Source organism: Stegostoma tigrinum, chromosome 12 (assembly GCF_030684315.1).
Source record: "Stegostoma tigrinum isolate sSteTig4 chromosome 12, sSteTig4.hap1, whole genome shotgun sequence".
Classification (NCBI taxonomy): Eukaryota; Metazoa; Chordata; class Chondrichthyes; order Orectolobiformes; family Stegostomatidae; genus Stegostoma; species Stegostoma tigrinum.
Genome location: NC_081365.1, coordinates 60,807,795 through 60,828,584, shown reverse-complemented (window position 1 = coordinate 60,828,584; position 20,790 = coordinate 60,807,795). Strand labels below are relative to the sequence as shown.

The following is a 20,790-nucleotide window of genomic DNA, read 5'->3' as shown; positions in this document are numbered from 1 at the left end:
GGGGCAGCTAGTGATCATGGACTGATTATTGACATTAATTACAGGATAGAACTTGGCCAAACTCCACCAGAACCATATGTCCCCAAAGTCTAGAAAGGTGTGATCTGACATCATCTTGGCATCACTCAAGCTATTAACATCATCATCGTTAACCCATTTACTATAAGGTTCTCGTCTCATGGTCTCACCCCCTCCTCTCTTCCAGGGTCCCCCACTGGAGGAAAATATCCACTCACGGTATTATAGAATTAGGCAGTACAGAATCTGGCTGACAAACGAGAAGCTGGAAAAATTCAGCAGGTCAGGCAATATCTGGAGGAAAAGAGCAGTCAATGTTTCGGGTATTACCCTTCCTCAGGACTGGATGTGGGGGTAGGTGGAACTGCAGATAAAGAGATGGGGGTGTGGAGTAGAATGGTGGTGATAGGTGGATACTGATGGTAGTATGACTTGGTTGGTTAATGGGATGGATGAATCCAGTTGGTAGCTGGAAGGAAGGGTCAGAAGGTGGAATGGAAGAGAGGAGGTGGCAGTGGAAGATGAGGTGGGTGATGGTGGGAAGGTTATTTGAAATTAGGGAACTCAATGTTGAGTCCTCTGGGCTGTAGGGTGCCCAGGCGGAAGATAAGGTGTCGTTCTTCAAATTTGTATTCCAAGTTTCTGAGACACTGAGGAAGCCAAGGACGGGCAGGTCGGAAGGGGAGTGGGGTGAGGAATTGAATTGGGCAGTGACCGGGAAGTTAGGTTGGCTGTTATAGGCCAGGCAGAGTTGCTCGGTGAAATGATCACCTCGTCTACGTTTGGCATCACCGACGTAGAGAGGACCACACCGGCAGCAACAGATGCGATAGATTACATTGGAGGAGATGCAGGTGAAACTCCATCTCACCTGTTCCCTTGTTCACATGTTCTTTATTTAAAAAAAAACAATCAGGGCCTGAAAAAAAATTTCACAGGAAGCAACCATCACACACACCTACTTCCACTCAGCTTTGTCTCCACTTTGCTTCCAGGAGTGGAAACTTGGAGAAAAGGGCTATCTACTGCAGAGATGGTTATTCCTTTCTGTGGGGAACCCATGGAGTTATCCAACATCTGCCAAGGGAAAGTTGTGGTACCATCAAGCAAACTTTTGCTTCCTTGAAGTTGCGATGAGGGACGTCAATTGTTCTGGTGGATCACTTCACTGTGCCCCAGCAAGCATCCAGCAAATCACACACTGCACAAAATGAGTTTTCAGAGGTGAAGGCATTGAACAATAAGAACATAGTGGACCAGAAAACCTGTTCTAACAATGAGGATGAGACTGAGGCTGCTAACCAGGTGATGTGTGATGAAACACCCAAGAAAATACAAACAGGGTCCAAAGAGATACATTCCGGACATGCTTATATACAGATGTTTCATTAGATCCTTTATTACCTGTTGGATACAAACAGTGAAACCTTCCCTTTATGCAGCCCTGCTGCTTTATTCTGCTATTCACCGCTGTTTGCCCAGGGGCACATCGCAGAGAGAGAAGGCTGAAGCTTTGACCACATGCAGTGTTGTCCCTTGCACCCAGCCCCTAGAAGGATCCCAGGTGTCGGTGAAGCAAAAAATGGAAAATAACACACTAATACACTGATGTACAGGCTGATACAGGTTTTAAAAGGGAATTAGATAAATAGTTGAAGAAAAAATCCATATTGATATGAGAAAAGATTAGGGGATTGGGATAAACTGATTGCTCTTTAAAGGAATTGGCATAGATTTGACGGGCTGATTAGCTCCTCTGTGCGAAAGTTATTTTGTTCTAAGTCTCTGTTGATCCTGGCCGTCACTGTGATGTCCAGTATTGAAGGTCGAAATAACAAACGATTTTATGAGGGTTCTGTGTGTAGTTTAAAGAAAAAAAAAGGTATTGTGATTTAACGAGAAGAGATATTGTGGTTTGTAAATCAGTTACACAGTTTTGGCTGGCATTAGTACCTTACACTAAGTTACGCACGCGGTTGTTGTTGCTCTTTTGAGTATAATCTTTCACGACATGCTTGAGCGAATCAGTTGAGAAATGAGACGTTAAACGATCCCAATGATCACACGTCAAAGTACATACCACTTCTGTGAAAGGAAATCCTACCCAGTTTCAGGGCAGTGGCTCAACTGGCTTTTGGACATGAACATAGAGTTTTCAGCAATTGGAGCTTTGTACGGTGCACACTCCCACATCGAAATTACACGAGCTTTGTCCTAACCTGTTTAATTGTTCCACGTATGAAATGTCAATCGATCTGTATGAATGAAAGAGGCGTCTCCAGCAGCTTAATGGTGACACCGCTCACTGTCAATTACAATCCACATGATCCGATTATTTACTGTTATAACCAGCGCACTCATGTCCCAAACAAAAATCTCACTTCCCCAGGCATTAGCAGACTCTGTGTACTTTTTGACTTATGATTAGTAACAGCTATTCGATTCCGCCTGCTGCAATTCTCCAGCTTTTAAGTGAAACAGAAACAAAGGTATAAGCTACCATCAGCACGCTGTTAAACAGGCGCACACTGGGCGGAGTGACAGAACACTGGGTGCATTCACAGCCAAATCATCTTTCCACACCTCCTTGTTTGTTCTCCCCAAATCCTCTTTGCACTCGCCTATTCCGCCTTTCCATCGCACTATTCCAAATTCTGTCAGTCGGGGCTCAGTTGATTGCTCTCACTTCTGAGTTAGAGTTCAAGTTTCACTGCAGACTTGGTAAAAATCCAAGCTGTCACTTTACTGAAGTACTGGAGGACCGTTGCACCATCCCAGATACCAACCTTGCAATGAAACTTTAAAACAGAGACCCACGGTTGCCCTTTCATAAAAGATCCTAATGCACTTTTTGAAGACCTGGGGAATTGTTTCCAGGTTCTTTTTCCCCAATTAACATTAAAATAATCAATAACATAGAAGCATAATACAAATGTTGGAAATTCGAAATTTTAAAAAATGAACTGAACTCAGTAGATCTGACAGTATCTGTGGAGAGAAATATACCTTACATTTTGAGTTAAATATGGCTGAAATTTTGTCCATTTACCCCTTTATCACAAAAATAAATCAGTTGATTGTTATCAAACTGCTACGTGTGAGAAATTGAGATTTGTTATCAAGCTGAGAGATTACACTTTCAAATATATTCAATATTTTCCGTTGGCTGTAAAACTGAGACGCTATTATCGTTTCTTCCTTCTCAGCTTCCCTTCATCCAGTCCTCCTCCTACCCCTCGTTTCACCATCCCTCTTCCTTCTCTCCATCTTGTCTTTTCACCATCTCTCACTTCATTTTTCTCTCTTCTGTCGTCAATCCATCCACCGCGCCTGTCTCCCTTTCTCTGTTCCCTTCCTCTCTATCATTCCTCCTCTCTCCACGTTATATCTTTCCACCATGTTTCACGTTCTCTCCTTCCCCTCTCCCAATATCTCCGTCCCTTGTTCCCTCGCCCCTATCACTCCTTTTCTGTCATCCACTCTCCACTTCCCCAGTCTCTCCAACCCTTTCTGTCTGCTCCTCAATCTCAACCCATTTCTCAATCTGCTTCAGTACGATCTTTCTACCATCTCTCACCAATCCCTTTCTCTCTCCCACATCTCTGTCCACACTTCCACTCACTCATGTCCCCCGACCCACACTCTCCCCTCCCTTTTCAACCTCCCCATCCACACTCAACCCCATCGCTTTCCACTCCCCCACCCAGTTTCCCTCTCTTTACACTGTCTTGTGCTTTCCACAGTTCCGTTCCACACACACACACACTTTCTCTTCTCTTCTCCCTCCCCCTCTCTCTCTCCCCCCCTCCCTTCCTTTTCTCTGTCTGTCTGTCTATCTCTCTCCCTCCATTCGCCTCGGCCAAGTTTCCTCGACTCTCTGGTGGACGATGACATCATCTAGCTGACGAAATCCGGGTCGAGGACACAGTTTGACGGTTGTCAACCGCGACCAATGGGCGTGCAGCGTCAAGTGAAAGGTCCGTCGATTGGACGGACCCAGAGGATGGGAGGAGGAACTCCGACGGTTGCAGCCCCGCCGCTGTGGTGTTTGGAGTGGTCACGTGAGGGGGCGGGTAGTGGACGGTTGGAGCCTGTGTGGGGGGGAAAAAAGGAAGAAAATTGAGCCTGATCAGCGGTGAGTGAGGAACCTGGGTCACGTTGGTCTAGTGTTTGAGTGTTCTTTTGGCGGTATGTGTATAAGGTGAGGGGGTATGTTGGAGTGGGTTCGGTTGGGGCGGGGTGGCCGTCGCTGCTGTGACTGCCTGAGGGGTTGTTGCTTTGGGAATGGGCCGGGCCGCTCCGACTCTCTCTCTCTCTCTCTCTCTCTCACACACACTCACACACACACACACAGCACCACCGCGGCAACTGCAGCGGCTCCCGGACCCTGTGAGCGCCGCTGTGGATCAGGCTCCCGCATTGAGCCTGGGAGACTCCGTCTTCCACGAAAAACCTCCCGGAGCCTGACTTCCTCCACCGCAGCCCCCCCGCCCGAAACTTAAAAGAAGTTTGTTTTTGTTTTCTGTGTGCTGTAACATGGAGATGATCAAATTTGTCATGGTGTTCAACTTCCTGAACATATGTTAACTTCCTCGTCAGGAGCTTCTACATTTCTTCTCTTGAGGGTGGGCGAATCTGCCATCGTCGTTCTTACGTTAGATGCCTGACCAGCAGCCTATATTCCTATTTAGTAAAGTGCAATCGGACTTGTCTCCCAGCTTCTAGGTTCGGGCTTTAATGTTAAAACACTGTCAACCGGTCGTTATTAACCTCAGATGATTCTTACATATAGTTATAAAAACAGATGAACAATTCACCTCGAAGAGAGGGGTTTAAATATACAACACTCGTTTGTAGCCAAAATGACTTGTGCAAATGTTGGTCATCACTTATCCTTCGTGCTTGTACCTGGGCTTTGCTTACAGTATGTAAAGATTCAGCGTAGCACAGATGGTTAATACTTCTTGAAATGATGATTCTGTCATCTACGGTTCAGTTGATAATACTATCTCTGTGAGCAGATTGTAGAGACGCTCGTTGTATGCAGAAAGTAGATCGGGTGTTCTTTAAATTGCATACTGCCCTGCAAAACAGCATTGAATTAAACCATTCCAATAGTTCAGATGTACGCCACAGTCTGGAGAGGGATAATAGATATATATGGCAGTAGTTCAAGCGTTTTGTTAATGCCACCTCAACACAAATATCGTGACATTATATTCATTAAATTGTTTATATGAGAAGAAATCCAACTTCTTTGTAGCTTTAACTCTTAACTTACAGAATCAACTTTATTCATGTGTCAGTGCTCGTGTTTGAATGATCAGAGTACACTACTCCAGATGGACTGCTCATTAATAAACAAAATAGATTTTTTTGATCAATTCAATTACAAGTAATTTTATTTACTTATCCACTTTCTCAATGCCCTGCATATTTTTCCTAATCAATATGTAATATTACTGTTCCATCAAATAGATTCTTCTATTATTCAATTCCTTATTCCAGTTTAATGCAGATTTAATGTAAAATACTGAATTACCTGAAAGATCTAAATCTTTTTTGAACCCAAGTGTTACCTCTTATTATTTGTCCTGCCTCCGAGCCAGAATAACCTGCAGACTATTAAATAACTAATCTCTTCCCCTTACCGATTCTAGCAAGAGGCTTGAACCTAAGTTCAGTATTCACCTTTTCAATTTGTTTCTAGCCTAAGATGTTTCTGCTTTGTGTTATGTTAAATCCACTTTTATATCCAACTTTACTTTGGTTTAGTAATTAATTATGGAAAGCTAAATTTATCACAAGGTTTCTGTAACTTTCATTTATTTGTGTCCATTCACTCCCCTCAATCTGTAGTGTTGTAATATGTTTGCAAATTGGTGCTTTTTTTTCCAGACTCTGGTTGTAGATTGAATCTAACCCCAAAATTTCATCATAATTTGGCTATATTCATCTTTGCTTTGTTGCTTGCTCTGCTGCTATTTCCTTTTAATGCTGCAGCAACTTGAATGAGTTATTTTGTAACTCCCAAATGATATCTCATCAACGGGTCATCTATCTTTCCTATATACATTCTCTCACTTCTTTTTTGTACTAATTTATAAGTCATTTCTTAACTAACTAATTTTCAGTGTATTTTTTAAATGGTAAAACTGAAACACTTTTGGTTTAACTGGGTTTCTAATTTGTAGTGCATCATATTTGACTTCTAGCATTTATTTCTAATTCCATTGGGTTGCTCTGGATCTTTCTCCAGTTAACATAAGAATACTTAGTTTTCTCTGGGTGCTGAGGCCACAGGTTGTTAAACAGCATACTCAAAAACTGATTGCACTAACAATATTTTAGGTACTGGCTTATAATTGTAGCCAATACAATTTAATCACCTAAACCTTTCTACAAATGTTATCATGTTGAAGATGAAGAATCTTTCAACTTATTGAGATCTTAGATGTTTTAATTTCCTTTTCTCTCTTTCTTTCCCCCTTTCCAAGTCTTCATAGTTTGGGACTATGGCCAGCATAGACTGGTTGGACTGAAGGGTTTGTTTCAGTACTGTATGACTAATACTGAGACTATAATGCTAATTTTTTTTCTGCCATTGGACTTTGGTGAGAGAGCAGATGGGGAAGGGGTATTGGAGGAAGAAAAGGAACATCGAAATCAAACTTTTAAGTGCTGTTATGTAATTTTTCCCTATCTAAATCATCATGTCTGATAAGTGAGTAACTCTGAGCATTACTTTCAGCGTGCAGTTTTCACAATCTGTAAATTGTGTTTTATGAGCAAATCTGTTTCGTTGTCAGAAACAAATTGCAGGCATTGATCCTGTCATATTAGTTGATTGCTCCTCATTATGAATTTTGTAAGCTATAATTTTTCTCACCCATAAAACAATATAAAATTACATACTTCTTGACTTTGAAAAGACCAATCACATTGTGGGTGAATTATAATCATTTATATCAAATTATTTTAAATTATTCTCCACCCCTCATATTGCACTGTCTCTGAAACAGCTGCAAGATGATTTTCAATGCATTATTTTATAGTTGTAATATTTTATGGTGGGAAGGAAGACCAGGATGAATTTACATTGTGATGCCAGTTTCAGTTTGAGTGATTGAAGGAAATAGCATATATATGAAAGCTTTATGATGGAAGAATCCTGATGATATACAATTTATATAATTTGAAGACTTAAAATATTGTTGCACTCGCAAATATTTTTGCTGAAGTATCCAATGTGTAAATATCTTCCTTTTTTTTTGAAATTCTCAGTTTTTAAATTTGAGATTGGAAAATTAAAATTTCACATTCTCAAATTTTCTATTTTCTAGTAACTAACACAATGAACATGTCTAAAATTATCAATATGATTTGAAGAATTAATATTTTGTTAGCATTATGTTGAGCCAGAAGTAAAAACATCTTAATAATTGAGATGTTTAGGCAGTGCAAAAGCTTTCGCAAAAGGACAAGATGATCAAATGAACCTTGAAAAGCACTCATCTTCATATCTCTATACGTAGGTGACATTCATTAGAGTGCTTTTTGCCTGTGTAATGGCAGACAGTGACATAAGGGGCTTTGATTTATTTAAACCCAGCACTTGAAATTATTTCGTACTAACTTTTTTAAAAGTTTCTTTTCTTTGCACTTGATGAAAGAATGTATCATGTCCATTTAATTTACTGCTAACTTTGCTTTCAGAACCATGGGCAATTTGCAGTGTAGACCTTAGTCACGTGAAAAGAAAGATCAATCTGATCACAATGCTGACAGATAAATACATTCAAATGCCTGGAGAAACTTTTGCTCATCAACCCAAAGGACTGTTTCCTTCGTCCAGACTCTTTTTTTAAAACAACGCGTTCATAGCATTACAACTCAGTTGTTATATGGATAGTCTTGTGACTGTTCAGATAATGTGGTTGAAAACTGTTTTTTGATGAAGTATCGTCTCCTGTTGAGTTTCTCAAACAGACATCATTTACAAAACAAACAGATGTGTAATCTGGCCTGGGATTTTCTCTTTGCTTTCCCTCCAGCCTGTTTCTTGGAATTACTTAGTGACTTCATACTGGGGTTCTGAAACAAAGCATCTCGAGCATTGTTGGGATACTTATGGATCAGACTGTGCTGTGTTGCTATTGGTACTTTCATAATTAAACAATTAATAAAGTTTGAGAAAGGATCCCTCAATGAGTTTTAATTTATGTGTTAGGGATTACTTAAACCCTTTACTTTCTTACTAGTGATTGATGTGATTACAGTGTAATGCATTAATTATTCAACTTGATTGTCTAGATCTTGATTTCTGATAATTTTTCATATAAACAAAATTTTACATCTATATTGAATTATGGCAGATGAGCACAATTAAGCAGCATACAGGCAGTACATTGTCAGCGTGTAAAAGCTTTTATGATATCAATATTACATGTCAGTGTGCTAAATTTCTGAATGGCTAGCCATATCAGTGTGGAATGAGTTAGGATGGGTGGGGTTTAAATTAGGCGTGGATATACATTGTTAAATTCCAGTTTTTTTTCCAAGTTTTAAATGGGTTTTCTTCTGATGTGCTTTGGTGAATTATTTTTTCCACTTTCACACCGACCAAAATGTAACAAGTTAAAATAATTTTTTGAAGAAAAGTTCATGATGAATTTGCTTGATAAATTGCCTTTTTAACTTTTGAAGTGGCATTATCCTTCTAATTATAGTGTGTTTCATATACGCGTATCTCCTGCGCTGTTCCTCAACAAGATCTCTACACCATTCCATTCTTTAGTTATTGTGGGACCTTGCATTAATTATAAAAGGTTGCATGATATTGCATTCATCGAGCAACATCAATCCTGAGTAATTTGTGCAAGTGAAAAGCTCGCTGCGAGTATATGCTGCTGCAGTCCAAACATCTGCTGGCTTTGTAATTCATTGCTTATCAACATTCAAATTGTTTATTGATTCAGGAATATCTGAATGGCTTTTTGTGTGTGAATGCTGTACTGGCCCAGCAATATAACTGAGCACTCCATTCAATTTGTTCTTTGCTGTTATACAGTGATTTGACTTTGACTTGTCAACTGGGAATAATGATAGATTTATTGCCATATTGGAGCAGCAACAATAAAGTGCAATTCTGAATTATATTGTTAAAACATTAGGTTATAAATTCACAAGAGCCCACTTTTAAAATCTGTGCACTCCCTCGGACTGAAGATGCTGGTGATCTGAAATAGAAACACAAGTGCAGGAGACACTTGGTAGGTCTGGTAAAATTTGTGGATAGAGAAGCAGAGTCAACATTTTGAGTCCAGTGTTACAGAATACTACACATGGAACACTTCTGGTTTTGAGGGAACTTTAAAGACCTGGAAATGCTGTGGATCACTGCCAAGATTTTCTTTTATGCCAGCAGTGCAGAAAATTGAATCATATGGTACAAAAAAGGCCCTTTGCCCAATGAGTCTGTACTGTTAAAAATACACTATGTCAACACTAGTCTCACTTTCCCACAACAGGTCTGTAGTGTTGACTGTTGTGACACTTCAAGTGCTCGTCCAAGAAATTTTTTTAAACATTGTAAGATTACCTGCCTCAACTACCCTCCCGAGCAGTGCATTCCAGACTCCTGCCACCCTTTGGGTCAAAGCATTTTTCCTCAAGTCCCCTCTACACTGCCTGCCTTTCACCTTAAGAGTATGCCCCCTTGTTATTGATCCTTCAACTAAGGGCAACAGCTGCTTTCTATGCATCTTTACCATCTCTTTATAACTTTATCACTCTCTTTGTAATCCTATGCGCCTCTCTCAAGTACTCCCTTCACCTTCTCTGCTCAAAAGAAAACAACCTGAGCTTATCCAGCTATATCTTAGTAGTTAAGATGCTGTATCCCTGATGTCATCCTAGTGAATCTACTCTGCACCTCTTAAAGATTTTGAGAAGATTTGTAGCTTGGGTTGTGAATGAGGTTGTAGACTTGTTTGCTGAACCAGTGTGTTTGATTGCAGACATTTCGTCACCCTGCTAGGCAACATCATCAGTGTGCCTCAGGTGAAGCATTGGTGTTCTCTCCTTCTCGTTATTTATATGCCTCTGTTTGCTGGGGTGGTTGGCATTACTTCCGGTTCTGCTTTTTAGTGGTTTCTATATTGGGGCCAATTCTCCCTGGTCTCAATACACACGGACAAAGCAGGACACAAATTTAACTGGGACAACACGTCCATAACAGCACAAGCCAAACAGAGACATGTCAGGGAATTCCTGGAGGCCTGACATTCTCACCGGAACACTATCAACAAACATATTGAACTGGACCCAATATACAAACCACTGAAAAACAGAACCAGAGGTAATGCCAATCACCCCAGCCAGCTGAGGCAAATAAATAATGTGGGACAGAACACCAATGCTTCACTGGAGGTGTACTGACTATGTTACCTAGCAGGCTGACGAAAAGTCTGCAATCAAACAAACTGGTTCAGTGAGCAAGCCTATAAGCTCCTCCAGTACCATCATATCCTTCCTATGGAGTGGCGACCAGATCTGCACACAGTACTTAAGCTGTGAAATAGCCAAAATTCTCTGCAGCTCCATCATTACCTCCCTGCTATTATAATCTGTGCCTTGACTGCTAAAGGCAAATGTCCCTATGCTGCCTTAACTACCCTATTAACCTGCCTGAGATCTTTAGCTTTGCCAAAATCCAAATAGCAGTCCGGGCAATATAAATAACATAGTTAAGATTTATCAGGGCAATTATTTTAAGGAAAGGGCAGATATTGGGATGAGCATCTTCCTGCAACAGTGGCAAACTCAGGAATTGTCTTCCAGCTAGAAGGAAAAAAAACCTTGTATTCCCTCAGCAGTGTAGCTAGACTTCACAGTAAGAGGAACAGTAGAGCTTGCTTATGATTTATTTTGAAACGAGCAGAATAGTCCCCTCACCTCTGTTTATTTTGTGAATAACTATTGCAGTAAAACAAACCTTACATGTTTGATGCAGTAATTTGTCACGCATGTACTTAATGTACAAGTCTATGTCTAAGTATCTGTACTATAGTGTCAGAAGACAAACTGCACAAGATACCAACGTTACGGAATTTTACTGACTGCCATAATACAAAATCTTGATTTTGCGTCTCTCCAAGAGACAGCTTGTTGTCAGTAAGACTGGCAATGTCCTTATCCAATAGCTCAGTTATACTTAACTTGTCGCACTCTGTTCGATACTATCATAGAATTCCTACAGTGTGGAAACAGGCCCACAAGTCCACACCGATCCTCAGAGCATCCCCCCTTATAACTTAGCTAGATTACACACCCCTGAACACTACGGGCAATCTAGCATGACCAATCCACCTAGCCTCCACATCTTTGGATTGTAGGAGAAAACTGGAGAAAATCCATGCAGACGCGGGAAGAACATGCAAACTCCACACAGGCAGTTGCCCGAGAGTGGAATCGAACCCGGGTTCCTGGTGCTGTGAGGCAGCAGTACTAGCCACTTAGATTATTAACATTGATAAGCTCCGTAAGCTGTTTTACAGACTTCAAGTTTATGTATTTTTGTATTGTAAGGGCTTCCTGTGTTATTTGTGGGCATTTTGTATACATGTTCTTGATGCATCAATGTTAACTGTTACTATTTGTCATAAAATAGAAATATGCTTCAGTGACCAAAATTTGAAAATGTGCACAATATTGTACGGAAACTTGTCCAGACTAATCAAAATTGGATTCACTTAAATTTGTGTCTCAAGAGGGGAAAAAAAACTGTCCTGGCTTCCGGAAGTGAGTTTGATTTGTAACTTATTCCACCTTTTCAGTCCACCCAAAACTTGGCAATCCTTGCTTTGTTACAATTTTGTCTGTTTCTGACCTGATAATGTTGAACGCTCAAGTCCTTCATTGGTCTTAAACATTGTCTCATTTTGTTGACATCACAAATGAGTGCATTTTACTATTTAAAGCAGAGAGAAAATAGTATTTCTGAAAATTCCAGCATTGTTTGTGGGGTTGTTTCTTTGAACTGCATGTGGGAGGCAGAATGAATTGAAGACACTGGTCCAAATTCAAATTTCCATTATAAATAAAATTTGAATACATCACTTAATGTTTTAGTTCAAAACTCTGATTCCATAATCTGATTTTCAAAGCTGCCTGAGGCATTTTTATTAAAAGTTTTCCATGCTGTAAATACTTAATTGCGAATTATTTTATCACTACATTTAACTGCTTTAATGATATATTTTAGAAGACAAGAGTGAAATATTACATTGCTGTATTTTTTTTCAACTTGCAATGTAGTTAAATAACTGGTGGGATCTTTGTCTTGTCCCTTTCAACTATCTGTCTTTCTGATTGTTCACCGTTATGTTAGTGCGACCAACCAAGCAAATGTCATTGCATTGTAGAGCAGCTTGCTAATGTTAGTTGCTTCTTAAATGTTGGAAATGAACCACTCAGCCCCAAGAAAGAATTACGTTCTGAATTTAAAAAAGGAGATATTGCCAATTGTATCAGACTTTATATAGTACAGTATCTGAAACAAGAAGTCAGTCAGGTTTTTCAAGTAACAAAAAAGGAATTACTTTATTGGAAACAAATTTTAATCAAACAAAGATGTCAATGTCATTAATGACAGGCTTAAATTTTGTTGGGCCGAAGGGCCTGTTTCCACACTGTAGGGAATCTAATCTAACCTATGTACAACTGCGCTTCTTGAAAGCGCGCACAAACCTACTATTTCAGATGCCATTTTCATGAGATGAATTACAAGTTTAATTGTATTTGTCTTAAATCCTCTGCCTGGCAAATTGCAGTGGTGTATGTATGAGATGAAAATTTTGGGACCAGATTATGGCATGTAATGCAGATTTGCCGCATGATACTGTTCCCAGATGGCGAAGATGGGTGTTGGGGGTAGTGGGCTAAGAAGTAAAACTGCCTAGTGTTACCTTAACTGTACATAAGCCAAGTAACTGTTAAACTCAGAAAACAAAGTATTATTTAGAATTGTCCCAAATGCTGGTCCACAGGCAAACCTGTTGGCATTGGGACTTCGTGAATCACCTGTGGCTGGCTAAATTCTCTTTTGCAGGAGTCGATGATGGAGATTCAGATTTTGTCTTAAGAATAGAAATTGGGGAAACTCAGCACTTATGGCAGCATCTGTCGAGAGAAAGCAGAGTTAACATTTCAAGTCTAATGATTTTTTCAGAACCGTTATGCCAGATGCACTGAGTTTTTCCGGAAATTACTATTTCTGTTTCAGATCTTAGCATTTGCGGGTCTTTGTTTTATTCTGTCTTAAGAATCTTCCATTTGCAGTGATGAGACCTTCCGATGGTATTTGAATTCATAAACATGAACAACAGGATTTTCATAGAAAGGAGAGGTAAAGACTATTTGTTCCCAAGGCATTTTAGACTGTGTTCAAAGACAATAATCTTATTACACTGGTCACATGACCTGTTTGGAAGTATTGCAACTTCAGTCAAGCAGCTTGTAATGTCTTGTAAAATGCAATATTTTTCCCTTCAGCAACTGGTTTTCTTTGCAACATCTCAAAAAGGTCCAACATTTAGATGTATATCCAGTCAATTATGTTTTGAATTACTATTTCAGATGCCATTTTCATGAGATGAATTACAAGTTTAATTGTATTTGTCTTAAATCCTCTGCCTGGCAAATTGCAGTGGTGTATGTATGAGATGAAAATTTTGGGACCAGATTATGGCATGTAATGCAGATTTGCCACATGATACTGTTCCCAGACGGTGAAGAAGTGTAGTTGATTCATTCTTGACTCTTTGCCAAGGTTATTTTAAATTAGCTCCAAGAGTTTTAGGAAATATGCCTCAGGACATTTGCCCTCCAAATTCAAATAATCCTTGATGCCTTCTCTGAAATAGTCCTTCCAGAATCTGGCAAGGAAATTCCAAGATGATTGGATTAACAGTCTGTACAGTGTATGATCTTGGTGCATGTTTGATCACAGCATGTGGAATAGTGTTGAAGGCTAAATGTGAAGAGGGAATTAGAGATTGTTGACAGCTAGCCAGGAGTTTGGTTTTGGTTCCAGATAGAATGAATTTCTTCAGTAAAAAGTTATCTAATCTGTTTTGATCTTCCATGTGGAGGACACTAGCACCACGAGGAGTGTAATTTAGAATGAGCATATGCAAGTGGGGCAGCATGGTGGCTCAGTGGTTAGCACTGCTGCCTCCCAGCACTAGGGCCTCTGGTTCAATTCCAGCCTCGGGTAACTGTCTGTGCGGAGTTTGCACATTCTCCCCGTGTCTGCGTGGGTTTCCTCCGGGTGCTCCGGTTTCCTCCCACAGTCCAAAGATGCACAGGATAGGTGGATCAGCCATGCTAAATCATCCGTATCGTCCAGGGGTGTGTGGGTTGTAGGGGGATGGGTCTGGGTGGGATGCTTCAAGAAGCGATTTGGACTTGTTGGGACAAAGGGCCTGTTTCCAAACTGCAGGGAATCTAATCTAATCTAATCCAAGTTGCATTCTTCCATGAAAGCAATATTTTAGGACTTGGACAGTTGGCAGAATAAGTAAGATGGGGAAATGTTACAATTATTGTCTTAATGGCTGCCCTCCCAAAGGTTGGTTTTGTTATTTAGTGCTACATATTGCTTGGAGAAATGTGTTATAGATTCTTTTATTGTGCCGGCTAATGGTTCTGTTTTGGTCTCTGCAACTGTTCTAGTTTATGAACAGGTAAGTCAAAACTCTACAGCTTCTTATTGCATATCATTGGATGAATGTGCTGTGCATTATGCAATCTAAATAGATTGTTCATAAACAATAGTTTTGTATTGGTTCATATTGCATTAATTGTAACCAGTAGCAAATAACTAACAATGTACAGCATTGGGCAATGACCACTTCATGCTGAAGGGGAGTTAAGTTGGGATATTTTTAAAGAATGAACACAACTGTTTAGATCTGTTTTATCTATAGTACAGTAAGCTGAAGTATTCAACTGAGGAAGCATCTGCCATTTTTCTAAAATCATTGTATAATAGTGGAAGATTGTTTGTTTGTTTTTTAAGCTGAGCTCTTCTCAATGAGAAATATTATCACTTGTTCAGCTGAAAAAACAACATGCTTTTCGAGCAAAAAAGAATAATTGCAATAATGAGTTTGGCTCCAGATTGAAAGAGCAGATTTTTTTCTCAACCTGATCCCAGGCACCAAAGAAATACTAAAATATAAACAGAATTATAGAGTTTCTAATCTTGTAGTAACAGGTCTGGGGCTGTCGGGACAGATCGTTATTTTTGAGACAACAACTTTTATGGAAAGTATTACAAATTGTAACTAAGGATGGCATTATAGGAAAGACAGTGCTTGTAGTTTTTGTTCACACCATATTAAATATGACACAAGTTTAACTTGACATCTAAGCAATAGCAGATAACTGCTGTTATTTTGAATACTAAGACATTTAGTAAGGTCAGTTTTTAATATTCACGTTTTGCGGGTCTGCATGAGAATCTGATGGTCTCCTGTGTTCAAAATTGTTCGTATAATGTTGGAAAATTAGTCTTGCATAGCACAGGGCATGAAATAAATCCTTCAAAGTTTCATCAGTCAGAAGTAGTAGAGTGCAAGATAAATGGTTTGAATTAACCTGTCTAAATACGTGTAATTTAACTGAAATTTATGGTTCAGTATTTTGTTATGATCTTAAGTGATCTGTTACAATTACTTTTGAAATGTTCAAATATTAAGGTTTTTGACCAGGGTTAGCAACCTGACTGAGATGCAAATCTATAGCTGAGTATATTAATTAAATGTTGCAAGCTTTGCCCTTCTCGGAGCTGTAAAGAGAGCATCATACACACCCATTGGAATCTGTTTCCAGGCTTATGTGTAGTCAGACTTGCTAAAGCCTGTGAATTGCATAATTTTTTATTTTGTAGATGTCAGCAGTGCTATCTAGCGTTTGTATTGTTTTCTCGGATACTGTTCCCAATCCTGAAAACGAGAATCACAAAGACGACCTAATTCGGTCTCTCTATAATGTTGCTTGACTTTGTCCCTGTTTTGGCTGGTCCCTGCCTTTACATACAGACAGTGATGCTCGTGGACTCCTGGTCATCCTCCCACATGCTGCCGACCAAAAAATTGAGGGCATCTGAAATATTTGCTTGTGTGCTTACCTACATCACTTCCAATCATCCACCAATCTTGTGTTTGCTGACATAAATTGGCTCATTGATGAGCAATACCACAAATTATAAAAATCCTGTATTTGCTCACAAATTTTTCCCTGTTTGTTTAGTTCCCTCCAAACCCACAACATCTAAGCTATTCACATCCAATTCTGCCCTGTTGAACGTCGCCATGTAATTGTTCACCTTTGGTATTACTGTATTTAGTTATATTGTTCCTGAGCTCTGGAATTCCCTCCCTAAACTTCTCCACTTCCTGTATCTCTCTCCTTTTGAGATGCTTCTTAAAGCGTGGCTCTTTGAGGAAGCTTTTGGCTGTTGATCCTCATTAATTTGGCTAACTCATCTGTCAACTTTTCAATTATGGCAACATGAAGTGCCTTGGGATTTCTTTTTATTATAAAAGCATTGCATAAATACAAGGTTGGATCATTGTTAATTTGTTGCACTAGATTCGGATAGCCTTGAATTTTCTATGTCACTTTTATAATCCATTCATCCTATTTGAAATGGCATACTGACAAGCTTTTCTTGATCTTCAGTTGTCTTCAGTACAAAAAAAAGAGTTTTATATTCAAATAGAAACAAATTTAAAAGCTAAATTGACAAATTCCTTTTCTATGCTTCATTCCTGTCCTGAAGACATTAACTCTGATGTCACTTGCGCCACTGATGTCGACGATGTCACTTCTGCTCCTGAGACAGTCTCCATCCACACTCAGCTCCAGCTGTACATCTAGTCCCAGCCCCAGACCCTCCTGGGTCTTCGCCATCCCCTCGGACCTCCCCCTCACAGTCCTCAGCAAGGCACTCCCCTTTATTCCCCTGTGTCCACACATCCATGAATTCAGTTCTTGACTGGATGTCGAACTCTTTTTTTTTTTTTCCCCCTCTGCCTCCGCATCTATTTCTTTAACCGGGAGTTTAACTCCCCTTCAGACTGCTCCTGCCTCCAACAAATGCTATCCTCCTGGAGACCACCCCATTGTTTCGTACCCTCCCTTGACCTCTTAATTTCCGACTGACACTGTGACGTCAATCGCCTCAATCTCTCCACCCATCTCACTCACTCCAGCTTCTTCCCCATGGAACATGCAGCCCTCCATTCCCTCTGCTCCTCTCGTCACCTCACCATCAAACCTGCAGATGGGGGTTGGGGGGGCGTGATGCGTGTGCTGTTGTGGTATGGAGCACTGGCCTTTACATTTCTGAGGCCAGGCGCTAACTCGCTGACACCTTTCCCCTACCATCCCCTCGATCATGATCCCACTCCTGAGCACCAAACCATTGTCTCTCAGACTGTTCATAGCCTCATCACCTGAGGTGACCACCACCCACAGCCTCTAACCTCTTTGATCCCCAGCCCTGCATCGCCCATCTCTATCTCCTTCCCAAAATCCACAGACCTGACTGCCCCAGCCGACCCATTGCCTCTGCCTGGTCCTGCTCCACTGAGCTCATCTCCACCTATCTTGACTCTTTTTTTTTCCTTCCGGTCCAGAAACCCCCCACTTATGTCTGGTTCACCACCCACACTTTCCACCTCCAAGACTTCCAATTCCCTGGCCACCCGACACCTCATCTTCACTATGGAAGTCCAGTCCCTGTACATTTGTGTCCCCCATGCAGATGACCTAAAAGTCCTCCGCTTCTTCATCTCCTGCAGGTCCAACCAGTCCCCCTCCACTGACACCCTCATCTGCATAACTGAACTCGTCCTTACCCTGAACAACTTCTTCAACTCCTCCCACTTCTCACAGACTCTGGGCCCAAGCTATGCCAGCCTCTTCGTAGATATGTGGCACAATCCCTTTTCTGCTATTATTCTGGCACTATCCCCCACCTCTTCCTCTGCTATATTGATGACTATTGGTGCTGTCTCGTGCTCCCACAAGGCGCTTGAACAGTTCACCAACTTTACTAGCACCTTTCACCCTGACCTCCAATTCACCAGGACCATCTCCAATACTTCCTTCTCCTTCCTGGACCTCTCTGTCTCCGTCTCTGGTAACTGCCTCAAACCGACATCTATTTCAAGCCCACAGACTTACACAGCTACCTGGGCTACACCTCCTCTCACCCACCCTCCTGCAAGAATGCAGTCCCCTACTCCCAATTCCTCTGCTGATTCTGCTCCCAAGATGAAGCGTTCCACTCCTGGACAGCCCATATGTCCTCCTATTTCAAGGACTGCAACCTGCCTGTTGCAGTGATCAAAAAGGTGCACAACTGGATCTTTTGCAGTTTATGCATTTCCTGCACTTCTGCCCTCACATCCCCTCCCTCCAACATAAATAAGGACAGAATTCCCCCTTGTCGTCACATATCACCCCTTCAACCTCCACATGCAATGTATCATTCTCTGCCAGTTCAGCCATATACAATCCAACCCCACAACCAGAGATGTTTCCCTCCTCACCCCTATCTGCCTTTCAGAGGGACTGCCTTTCAAAGGAGTCTCTGCGACTCCTTTGTCCACTCCACACTTCCCACTAACCCCACCATACCCAGCACTTATCCCTGCAACTGCAGGAAGTGCTACACCTGTCCCCATGCCTCCCCCCTCACCTTTATTCAAAACCCAAAACAAACCTTTCATATCAGACAGGGGTTCACCTGTATGTTCTCTTTCTCTCTCTTCCCCACCCCCTGGCCTCTTCCCATAACCAACATTCCTTCTCATGCCTGCCTCCTTGACCTGACACAACCTGTCCATTTTCTCTCCCACCTATCTGCCCCATCCATCCCACTGACCAATCTCCACCACTTCCTACCTGCACTCACCTATCACCATCCCATTTACCTTCCCCAGCCCCACCTCTCCTCTATTTATTTCTGAGGTCCCCACCCCCTCCCCATTTCTGAAGAAGGGTCCTGACCTGAAATGTCAACTTTCCTGCTCTTTTGCTGCTGCCTGGCAAGCTGGGCTCCTCCAGCTCCACACTGTGTTGTCTCTGAAGATATTAATGTCTTTTTTCACCTTTTTCTAATCCCTTCACAATAAACCTTTGAATGCAAAAATGCCTTTATACTGTTAGGTGCCATACCATCTCTTTGCTGGCTACCAACCAGAATACTTTTTTTTGTTGCTTGTATTCATTATTGCTGAACAAAATAACAACTGTCCCACTCGCCTTTTGGAATCAGATCTATGTGAAAAAACGTTCTGTCAGTCCTTTGGGATTACATATTGCAGGTATTTTTGACAATTCAATGACTATTCAACTGTTATGTTTACAGTAGAACATACTTTTAAAATAACTGGTTGTCTCTGATCAGAAGTTTACCTGCATTGAGCCATGAACTGGAATAGCAAGATGAAAGATGAACTGTTAACTTTTTAATAATTTGCACCCCAAGGTTACATAACATGCCATTCACTTCAGAAAGTGGAAGAAGCTCTGTCATTCAGATTGAAATTTACTTACAAGGTTGATAATTGTGTATCAAATAAAAATATTTCACTTATGTGCCACAGTATGTAAAGAAAGTACCGTGTTGAAATCCTCTTTAAGACTCCTTTAAATGACAATCAACCAAACAAACTCAAATTTTCACATAACAGCTACAAAGTTTTCAATCATTGCAGAATATGTTGTATTTTATTGAAAGTTAAGTAACCCTATATAGTGGTTTTATCTTGAGGCAAGATGGTGTTTTTCTTGCATCAAAGCAATGATACAGCACTATGACCGCACTTCTTTGAAATGTTTGATCTTGCATGTTCTCTGTAAAGGAACGATAATGACCTTGATCCACATCTGGTTGCTGTTCCTGCTTATCTTAGCTAACAGTGAATTTTCACTTGAAGTGTTGAAACGGTTTCAATGTCATAAAATTTGCAGGATCTGCTTAGTCTAAAACCTGGTCTACTCATTGGTATATGCTGTTTTCCATTTCTGAAGTGTATTTTGGGATAGTTTGCTTCAGTTTTTTCAGTTTTGCTTCAGATACTCTGAGGAGTTGTGCATAGAGTGTGATTTAGTTTCCAACTGACGAAAATTGCTGTACATCCAAGGTAACTGGATCTGAATGTTTGTGTTTGTTAACCAATGAGAAAAAAACTAGATTTGTTCTGTAATTTAGGCTTGTCTTTTTGCATTATCCCTGAATAGTTCTTTAAAATGTTTGAATTTAAAAACATAGCATTAATCATGTTCTTGCTACAGTATTGGGATTGATCTTCAACTGCTTTCAGCAATGATATTCCATCTGTCAATACTGCCAGAAACTACTTGCAGATTCTACCGTTTTTTGGCTCCATTCACAACCAGTCTGATAATGGAACAAGGAACATCCAGGCTTGGACTGATGTGCCAAGTAACATTTATGACTCAAGAACCAAATGGTGACTGTTTTCAAGAAGACGCTTAGCCACCTCCCCGGTCTTTATTGGCAGCAGCTCTACTGACCAATCCCTCACCATTCTAGGGATCAGCATTGACTGACTGGAAGATTCAATGATCCAATCGTACCAACATTCAATAATGGGTTGCTTGCCAAGTGACTCTCCTGTCTCATCTGTAAGATGCTGAGACTACAGTACCGAAGACACAACATCATTC

The 20,790-nt window shown here is 40.7% G+C and overlaps 1 protein-coding gene across 4 annotated transcripts in view; it reads left to right on the top strand.

Moving 5' to 3' along the window:
- Nucleotides 1-4,062: 4,062 nt before the first annotated feature.
- The window catches only part of LOC125457201 (transcription regulator protein BACH1-like), a 65,980-nt gene continuing 49,252 nt past the window's right edge, over nucleotides 4,063-20,790 (top strand). Inside the window, exon 1 of one of the 4 annotated variants that reach the window (XM_059650360.1) lies at nucleotides 4,063-4,153. The gene's annotated coding sequence lies outside the window, so the exon portion shown is untranslated. Of the gene's footprint in view, nucleotides 4,220-20,065; nucleotides 20,244-20,790 lie in introns of those variants that run through there. The other 3 variants (XM_048541105.2, XM_059650361.1, XM_048541106.2) reach the window with 3 other exon arrangements.